The sequence below is a fragment of the Triticum aestivum genome, chromosome 6D (genome assembly GCF_018294505.1).
Source record: "Triticum aestivum cultivar Chinese Spring chromosome 6D, IWGSC CS RefSeq v2.1, whole genome shotgun sequence".
In the NCBI taxonomy this organism is placed as follows: domain Eukaryota; kingdom Viridiplantae; phylum Streptophyta; class Magnoliopsida; order Poales; family Poaceae; genus Triticum; species Triticum aestivum.
The window spans coordinates 77,819,211-77,827,244 of record NC_057811.1 but is presented as its reverse complement, the minus strand read 5'-3'; positions in this window follow the sequence as shown (position 1 = coordinate 77,827,244).

The following is an 8,034-nucleotide window of genomic DNA, read 5'->3' as shown; positions in this document are numbered from 1 at the left end:
ATATGAGGGGGGGCTAGAGGCTTGGGGAGGGGCCAAGCCGGGCGGCGGCGTAGGCGAGGCGGACTCCGGCAGCGACCGTCTCCGGGACGGAGACGACGGGCGGCGAGGTGGGCCGTCGGCTGGGCCTTTGGCCCAGTCGGCGCGCGGGCGTTCTTTTTTTTTTTTAAGTTCCGCGAAGAAAAATGCGTAGAAAAATAAATAAAAATCAGAAAAATATGAAATAAATTTTCCCCGTCTAGTTAGAAAATCTAGAATAGGGTGAACATTTTTAAAATCAAAATAAATATTTTGAAAACATGCATATTTTTTTAAATGCAATAAAAATTACAAATAAAATCCAAATAAATTCAAATAATGATTTTAACATTTTTCCTCCAGTATTTCAATATTTTGGAGAAGTCATATTTTCTCCCCTCGTTTATTTTGAGAATGAAATATTTTTCCGGAGAGAAAAATAATTAAAATCCCAATCCTCGTTTGAAAAATCAAATATGAAAATTTGAGAAAATCCCCAACTCTCTCCGAGGGTCCTTGAGTTGCTTAGGATTTATCGAGGATTTGTCAAAATGCAATAAAACATGATATGCAATGATGATCTATGTATAACATACCAAATTGGAAATTTGGGATGTTACAAACCTACCCCCCTTAAGATGAATCTCACCCTCGAGATTCGGGTTGGCTAGAAAACAGGTGGGAGTGGTTTTTCCGTAGATCTTCCTCTCGCTCCCAGGTGGCCTCATCTTCTGTGTGGTGACTCCACTGAACTTTGCAAAACTTGATAACCTTGCTGCGGGTAACTCGGCTGGCATACTCGAGAATCTTAACTGGTTTCTCCTCATAAGTCAAATCACTTTCCAACTGAATCGCTTCCAGTGGCACAGTATCTCTCAGTGGTATCTCAGCCATCTCTGCGTGGCACTTCTTCAACTGCGAAACATGAAATACATCATGTACTTCAGACAATCCTTCGGGCAATTCCAGCTTGTAAGCAACTTCTCCCATACGTTCCAACACTCTGTATGGTCCGATAAAACGGGGCGCTAACTTTCCCTTAACTCCAAAACGCTTCACTCCTCGAAGGGGTGATACTCGAAGATACACTCGGTCTTCGACTTCGTGAACTGTCTCCTTTCGTTTAGAATCCGCATAACTCTTCTGCCTGGACTGGGCTACCTTGAGCCTATCGCGAATCAACCTTACTTTCTGTTCAGACTCCTTAATCAAATCTGGTCCAAACAACTGACGGTCTCCAACTTCGTCCCATAGCAACGGTGTTCTACACCTCCTTCCGTACAAAGCTTCGAAAGGGGCCATCTTCAAACTGGTTTGATAACTGTTGTTATATGAAAACTCCGCATATGGAAAATTGTCGTCCCAACTAGATCCATAATCTAGTGCACATGCCCTTGTCCTCCAAAATCTGGTTGACTCTTTCAGTCTGTCCATCTGTCTGTGGGTGGAAAGCTGTACTAAATTCCAGCCTGGTTCCCAATGTTTCATGTAACTGCTTCCAAAACTTTGAGGTAAACTGGGTTCCTCTGTCTGATACAATGGTCCTCGAAACTCCATGCAAACATACGATCCTGGTCATGTATATCTTAGCCAACTTAGCACTGGTGTAAGTGGTCTTCACTGGAATAAAATGAGCCACTTTCGTCAATCGATCAACTACAACCCATATTGAGTCATAGCCTGAACGAGTCCTGGGTAATCCTGTGATAAAATCCATGCCTATTTTATCCCACTTCCATTCGGGTATCGGCAATGGCTGTAACAATCCTGCTGGCTTCTGATGCTCTGCCTTCACTCTCTGACATACATCACAAACTGCTACAAACTCCGCAATATCCTTCTTCATTCCGGTCCACCAGAAAGTATTCTTCAAATCCAAATACATCTTGGTATTCCCTGGGTGTATCGAGTACGGTGAATCATGGGCTTCTTGCAAAATCAACTTTCTGATCTCCGGATCATTTGGTACATATACACGGTCTTCAAACCATAAGGTATCGTGCTCATCCTCACGAAATCCCTTGGCTTTTCCTTTGCTCATCTTCTCCTTTATCTCTTCAATCTCCTTGTCTGTCTTCTGAGCTTCTCTGATCTTTTCCATCAAGGTAGACTGAATCTCCAGTGTCGCTAAATAGCCTTTTGGGACTATCTCCAAACATAGCTCGCGAAGGTCCTCGGCCAACTCCTGAGGTAACTCTCCTGTCTTGATGTTGTTGACATGACTCTTGCGGCCTAACGCGTCTGCTACTACGTTAGCCTTTCCAGGGTGATAATGCAATCTCATATCATAGTCTTTGATGAGCTCCAACCATCTCCTCTGCCTGAGATTTAACTCCTTCTGCGTGAAAATGTACTTCAAACTCTTGTGATCCGTATACACCTCACAATGGTTTCCGATGAGAAAATGTCTCCATGTCTTCAATGCATGCACCACGGCTGCTAATTCCAAATCATGTGTAGCATAATTCTTCTCATGGGGTTTAAGTTGTCGTGAAGCATACGAAACAACTCTTCCTTCCTGCATAAGTACTGCTCCAAGTCCTCGACGAGAAGCGTCGCAATAAACTTCATAGTCCTTGCGTTGATCTGGCAGAATCAACACGGGTGAGGTAACCAATCGTTTCTTCAACTCTTGGAAACTAGCTTCGCAATCCTCAGTCCAACTGAATTTGGTGTCCTTCTTCAATAGCTCAGTCATGGGTTTAGCAATCCTTGAGAAATTTTCGATAAATCTCCGGTAGTATCCTGCGAGTCCAAGAAAACTCCGGATTTCTCCAACTGTAGTGGGCGATTCCCAACTTGTCACTGTGTCAACCTTGGCAGGGTCTACTGCTATTCCTTCTCCAGAAATAACATGTCCAAGGAATCCAACTTTCTTCAACCAAAACTCACATTTGCTGAACTTGGCATATAACTGATGTTCTCTGAGCTTCTCAAGTACCAATCGTAAATGCTCCTCATGCTCTTCTTCATCCTTGGAAAAGATTAAAATATCATCAATGAACACCACGACGAACTTATCCAAAAACTCCATAAACACTTTGTTCATCAGGTTCATGAAATAGGCAGGTGCGTTAGTCAGTCCAAATGACATAACGGTATACTCATACAATCCATATCTGGTGGTAAATGCCGTCTTAGGTATATCCTGCTCTCGAATCTTTAACTGATGGTATCCTGATCGTAGATCGATCTTGGAAAATACTTTAGCTCCTTGCAGGCGGTCAAACAAATCATTTATCATTGGCAGTGGGTACTTGTTTTTGATGGTCACTTCATTCAATCCTCGGTAATCAACAACCATCCTTAGTGATCCATCTTTCTTCTCCACTAGAAGTACTGGTGATCCCCAAGGTGACGAACTTGGGCGAATATAGCCTTTATCCAGTAACTCCTTGATCTGCTTCTTAATTTCCTCCAAATCCTTTGCGGGCATCCTGTACGGTCTCTTAGATATTGGCCCGGTGCCTGGCAAAAGTTCAATCAAAAACTCAATGTCTCTGTCTGGTGGCATGCCTGGCAACTCTTCTGGAAATACATCCGGATATTCCTTCACCACTGGTACTTCCTCCTGTACAACTCCTGATAAGGAATTCACTTGAGTCCTCTTCGGCATATGCCGGGATACATACTTGATCCTTTTTCCTTCCGGGGTGGTAAGCAAAATAGCCTTGTTGGCACAATCGATGTTTCCTCCATACAACGATAGCCAATCCATTCCCAAAATCACATCCAAACCTTGCGATTCCAAAACAATGAGGTCTGAGGGGAAAACATGTCTACCAATGGCCAATGGTATCTGAAAACATCCTTGGGTGGCCATATACTCTGCTCCTGGCGAGGTTACTAACACAGGGGTTTTGAGAACTTGGGTGGACATCTTAAACTTGTTTACGAATCCCCTTGATATGTATGAATGCGATGCACCAGTATCGAAAAGAACGATTGCAGTAAATGACTTAACCAAAAACTTACCTATTACTGCATCAGGCTGAGCTTCAACCTCCTCCATGCTTACGTGGTTCACATGTCCTTTGTTGAACGGGTTCGGCTTCTTCCCAGAGCTTCCGTTGCCATTTCCATTTTGGGCTTCGGGACAATCAGTAGCGTAATGTCCCGTCTTCTGGCACTTGAAACAAGTAATGTGGCTTAGATCTCTCTTGGTTGGGGTAGATGGGTTGGTGCGGTTCTGTCCGTTTCCTCCTCCATTCCCATTACCATTCTTGGAGCCATTATGGTTGTGCGAACTACCTCCTCCATGGGTATGCTGAAACTGTCCTCCCGGCTTCGGGGTAAATCGTGGCTTCTGCTGGGCTCCAGAATTATACTTCCCTTGTCCATACTTCCTCTTACGGTTTTCAATCTGCTGTTGCTTCCCTTCAATCATGAGAGCTCTATCTACCAGTTCCTGGTAGTTGTTGAAGGTTGCTACCATCAACTGCATACTCAGCTCATCATTCAATCCTTCCAGAAACTTTTCCTGCTTGGCAGCATCCGTAGCAACGTCATCTGGTGCATAACGTGCCAGCTTACTGAATTCCTCCACATACTGGCCTACGGTGCATCCTCCTTGGCGTAGGTTGCGAAACTCACGCTTCTTCATAGCCATAGCTCCTGCTGAAACATGTGCTGTACGGAAAGCTTGCTGAAACTGGTCCCATGTGACAGTGTCAATAGGGTGCGTGGCTGTATAATTCTCCCACCATGATGCTGCGGGTCCATCAAGCTGATGTGCGGCAAAACGCACTCTTTCCGCATCTGTGCATCCTGCAGTGGTTAACTCCCTTCCAACTTTGCGGAGCCAATCATCTGCAACAATCGGCTCGGTGCTACTGGAAAACACCGGCGGGTTTAGCCTTAAGAAACGGGCTAGGTGATCAACAGGTGGTGGTGGCGGTGGGTTGTTGTTGTTGTTGCCTTGGTTCTGAACTAACACTTGCATCAAGGCATTCTGTTGCTGAATCAACTGGGTGATCTCTGGCGGGAAAACAAATCCGGCGTCGCGTCTCAGAGGCATCTGATGGGTTTAGAAAAGATGAGAATTAAGAATAGAATGAGGTCTAGAGAGAAAACACTACCCATATGCTCATGAGACAAATTCAATCAATATCACTCAATCAATCCAAACAAGGCAAAACAATCGATCTAACTAGCGTTACAAAGTGCTTGAACTATTCTACTAAATGGGGGAAAACTACTACTGATATGGTAGTCTACTAAAATTCTGATCCGTTGAAGACTCCATGATGTCTGCTCCAGCTTCATCAATCCAATCGTCTTCACTTGGTTTCGAGTCGGTGTCGTCGATGATGATGTAGTTATCCGGACAAGTGCATTCGTCGACTTCTTCTTTTGGCACTGGATTTCCCACGAATGATCCAATCTTATTCTCCAGGTCGTCAATCTTCCCTACTAGTGTGTTGATTTCCTCCAAATAATCTTCGCGTGTAGTCTTGAGTTCTTCTTGGAGCTCCTTGATCTTCGTGAATGCCTTCTTTAGTTCTTCCTTGTCCGTGCACATCTGGTTCTCCTAGCGTCGAATATGTTGGTTCTGCTCCTGGATGAAAGATGCAATTGATCCATCCTTCTTGGTCTTGATCATCTCCCATTGTGCGTCTCGACGTCCACAAATTTGATAAATTGTATCCTTAAGCTCCTGGTGGTAGACTTCTCCAATGCGTCCCATGGCGATGTGTGCGGCCATGCTCTTCCCTAAACTCCAAGTTGGTGCTTCAAAAACCATTCTTATGGGTTCCGTAATTGGCGCAAACGTTCTTCCTGGAATGATAACTTGAATCTTCCAGCTCTCCTCTTCAGGTAATGTAGCGTTGTAGGTTCCGGTGACGCTTGGTATTCCTATGTTCAAGTACTTGGTGACTTCCTTCAAATGTCGTCCAAATGGCGTGTCTTCGTCGGGTTGCATGAACTTGCTCCTTGCATTCGCCATTCCTAAAGAGTAGAAAGTGGAGAGGAGTCAGAAATGAGAAGAGAGAAGTTTTTCCTAGGGCTTAAGCTTAGTGGTCGTGTCCTACAGTCAGCGTGTGCTTTGATACCAACTTTGTAGCGACCAGACCTCAAATGGCCTGTGCTGCTGTGCACCAGTGTCATCCCTGGATCAGTAATGCTGACACGCACAGTACAAATGGAGGATTTATAACAGAGTAGCAATCACACACTTATTACATCGAATATCTCCAAAGAGACTAAGTATGATAAACATGGCTTAAGGCCATCTAATAACGATAACAGCGGAAGACTTGGAAGATAAGTGAGTCCATCAACTCCAGCGGCATCACTGAGTATAAGACCACGACCTAAGGCACCTTACTCGTCGTCTGAAAAGTCTGCAACATGAAACGTTGCAGCCCGAAAACCGGTCAGCACATAGAATATGCTGGCAATGTAACACATAGAGGGCAATGAACAAAAATAATGCTATACTACATGCATATATGGCTGGTGGAAAGGCTCTATGGTTACAGTTTTGCGAAAAGCCAATTTTATCCTACTTCAAAAGGAATAAATTTTATTTAACTATCATGGTGGTTGTGAAACATTGAGATGGTTGACAGCATCTCAATCCCAATTAAGTATCATCATTAACCCAACAATATTAATTAAAGTAACATGATGATGAGATTCAAATGATAATCCAGGTACTAGATACTCAAGTTGTCCATAACCGGGGACACGGCTAATCATGATTAGTTTGTACACTCTGCAGAGGTTTGTGCACTTTTCCCACAAGACTCGATCGCCTCCGCTTGATTCTCGCACTGCATGATGTTTGAGAAACGGATGACCGAGACACAGTCTTTCAGAAACAATCACTCTCTACTATGGATGGACCGGTACACCTACTTTCCCCTACATCTGCTAGTCCACCTCTTCAAGAGATCCTGTAACCTACTCAGCTATGCTAGAGCCCATAATAGCTTGCGGCTGCACACGGAAGTTTCTAGCATGAAAATATCTTATGATCCCTTTGAGCCTGGGTGGCGGACCTTATACATACAGACAACACTGGGTTCTCCAGGTGCCTCAATCCACCCAGATGTGAGTTTTAGTTGCCACCTTAAGTTAAACCATTATTAAACACTCACATCTGTCGTGAATATCACTCAAACCCAATCCACGCCTACGAGCATAGCATGGCAATAATAAAAGCAACGTAGAAGTAACTCCCAAGGGTTTGATAATAAAACAGGTAATAGGTACTAACTCAACTACTTCCCAATACCCACGGTTTAATTAGATCCTAAACATGCAATGTGTTTGAGGAAAAGATCTAATGCAATAAAAACTGGGTATGAACGCGGTATGATCAAAGTGTTACTTGCCTTGCTGATGATCCGCAAAACCTAGCGAGTCGAAGTAACAAGCGGCACACTCCGGGTACTCTATCGCAAACAAACAAGCATACAATCAGTACTCATCTAATGCACAGGTAACACTCGAAAGAAAGATCCAACCAGAAAGTTCAACTTAAGAACTCCGGTTTGCAAAAAGAATCAACTCGAAAGAAGCAACGAAAGTCAAACGGCGGAAGAAAGAAACTTCGTTTGCTAATCTGGATCTAGGTCAAGTTTTACTGTGGCAAAATCTTGTTTGAGTAGGTTAAACGGAAAGAGAATTTCGTGACGAAACTCTAGGCGTTTGAATCACCTGATTCCGATAAACGAGCGAGAAGTTAAACAGAAACGAAGATTCGATCAGAAATCGAATCTGAGAAAATAACGAGAAAATCCGCCGAAAAAAGAAAACGGACGAACGGTTAAAGAACGGACGTTCGTTAACAGAGAAAAACCGACGAACGCGTTCGTTAAAACGAACGGTTCGGTGAGCGCTCGTAAAATAGGAAAACCAGAAAAAAAACCGATCTAGGGTTTTTTTTTAATCGAAGGGTTTTTTTTTAAAAAAAAGAGAACCGGTCAACGCAAAACGGCAGTGAGGCAGTACCTCGTCGGGGCTACTCCGGCGGGGTGCTCCGGCGGGGCGGGGTGCGGGGCTCGGGGCGGC